This window comes from Muntiacus reevesi, chromosome 16 (assembly GCF_963930625.1).
Source record: "Muntiacus reevesi chromosome 16, mMunRee1.1, whole genome shotgun sequence".
NCBI lineage: Eukaryota > Metazoa > Chordata > Mammalia > Artiodactyla > Cervidae > Muntiacus > Muntiacus reevesi.
The window spans coordinates 7,291,585-7,294,226 of NC_089264.1; positions in this window are offsets into that span (position 1 = coordinate 7,291,585).

Genomic DNA, 2,642 nt, shown 5'->3' on the forward strand with positions numbered 1-2,642 from the left:
TAGTGGTGGACATGTTAGTTACTCAGTCGTATCCAGCTCTTTGTGACTTCACAGACTGTAACCCTCCAGGCTCCTCCATCCATGGAATTCTCCAGGCAGGAATACTGGAGTGGGTTGACATTCTCTTCTCCAGGAGATCTTCCAGACCCAGAGATGGAACCTGGGCACCCTGCATTGCAGGCAGATTCTTTACCAATGAGCCTCCACGGAGGCAAACAACCAAACGGCTAAACAGCTTCTCTCCCTCTCTTCCAACCTCAACCCAGGTCCAAATCTCAACTTCATGGTCCCTAAGATTCCAGTGATGAAGCAGGAAAAACAGTAAGCAGGAGGAGGGAAAATAGGACATTGGCCATTTATGCTTACACAGACCTATACCTCCCATGATAATACCACTAAGAGAGTCCAGTAATGAGAATCAATTGCTGTTCTTGGATCTGCACACTCCAAATCAGGACATCTCTTTCTTGAACGTGAAAGAAGTTGGGGAGAAAGGAGTCTTTAATACCACTCCCCCCGGAGGCCAGGAAACTAATAAATAATTTAATAGGGATTTGAACCCAGGTCTGCTGGACTCTAAATCAGTAGGAGAGTATAACCAGCATCATAGCTGGATAAAGTAGGTTTCCACTTGGAGGCAACTTGTGGCTTAGTAGATGGTAAGATTTTCCTAACAATTTGGATTTTCTAGAGACGGAGTGAGCTGGTTTCCAAATAGAAATTTCCCCCACCTACAGTTTTTAAAAAATAACCTGGAAGTCCACTTTTTAGGAAATTCTGGAAGGGTTTCCTGCATTTAACAGAGAGTTGGGGCTCTATGTCCTTTTCAACATGGAGATTCTGTGCTTCCCAGATCACAGGCAAACAGTTCTAGCCAGGTTTTTCTTTCTATCTGTTTACTCCTTTTACCAGTGACCCCAGCTCACTTGCAACTGAGAGATGTGAAAACTACGCATTATCCTTAGGCAGACTGCTCAGGAAGAGTTTTAACTCAAAATATCTAGTATTGGGTTGACCAGAACTCGGGTTTGTCTGTAACACTTTGGCTTTCAGGGACCAAACCTGTTGTGAGGGAGGAGCGAGAAAACCCATGGGACAGGACTAGTGATCAGGGGAGTGGAGCGAGGGTGGCTGCATGCTTGTCTGTCTTAGAGGGGAGATGCTGGGGGGCAGCAAGGGGCAGGGGCATGGGAGCGAGGGGATTTTCTGCTTTGTGGAGACAGGTTTTCAGAGTGACTTACTCTGAGGAGTTAAGAACTCAAAGGCAGTTACTGAGGCTAACCTACCACATTATAGTTGGCACTTTCTGAGTACTCTGCTCATCAGTTTATAGGCATTTTCTCAGTTACCTTCCCCCATCAGATCTATCTTGGAAACATGATTACTATCCCTTTTTTGAAGATGCTGAACCTTTGACTTAGGAAACTAAGGGAACTCGCTTAAGATATTTCAAGGCAAATTAACCTTTTTTCTTTTGGGAGGCTCAGGGGTAAAGAAACCTCCTGCCAATGCAGGAGATGCTGATTTGACCCCTGGTTCAGGAAGATCTCCTGGAGACAGAAATGGCAACCCACTCCAGTGTCCTTGCCTGGGAAATCCCATGGACAGAGAAGCCTGGTGGGCCACAGTCCATGGGGTCACAAAAGAGTCGGACATGACTTAGCAACAAAACAACAATGAAAATCTATATATTTACATCTATATTCCTCATATACCCTATGTATAATTTGAGTAGGCTTGAAAGTGAATCTACAGAATTAATTTCCATGTAGGGGTTACACCAAGGTTAGATGAACTTTTTAAAATAAATGGAAACAAAAAAGTATTCTGTTTTATAAAATTCTTTTTAAAACAATAAGGAAAATAGAGATCAAATGCCTCTTAAAAGCATTATGAATACAATGAGCCAAGCAGAACTTTTCTTTGGCTCTCGGCCACCATAAGTAAGGTCCTTACAGCAGCCCTTACACATGGTTATATATGGTTATATACAGAATGGCTGTTGCAATTGTCGGTCCTCAGACGTCTTCATGGCAGAGGGCTGGCAAAGCAGAGGGTGATCAGTACGAGGAAGAGATATAAACCTGACCTCTACTGCCAGAGACTTCTGCCAACAGAGGCCCTTTGCCCAAACCACTGTGCCATTCATTTAGCAGTTCATTACTTGTTTTCTGGATCTTTCTTTTATTTTCTAGAACTTTTAACTAAATACTATATGTTATTTTATTGTATCCACCCCCCTTGACCAACGGCCTGATAATGTCTTATAACTTTAAATCTTCCACAGTCCCTAAACAGGGACTTATGTTATTGATATTATTTAATAGACTTTTGCTTTTATGTGAAAGAACAGTGCCCAGTGTTTCTTTTTTAACAATATTTTTGCACTTGGAATTGTTCAAGCAAATACTGCTTTTAGCTTTTCCAAATACAGGCGGTACCCAAGTTGTACGTGGAAACTTATCCAAAAGTTATTTGGTGCATTGGTTTTAGAACTCAGTGTATTCAGTGCATTATGTGGGTAAAGCATAATGACCCCCTAAACGACCGGAAAACCAAATGTCCCCGTATAACAGTGGCCAGAGTAAAGTGCAGGTATGCACGTGTACTCAGTACTCAGGCCCAGCTCTACCCCAAGGCTG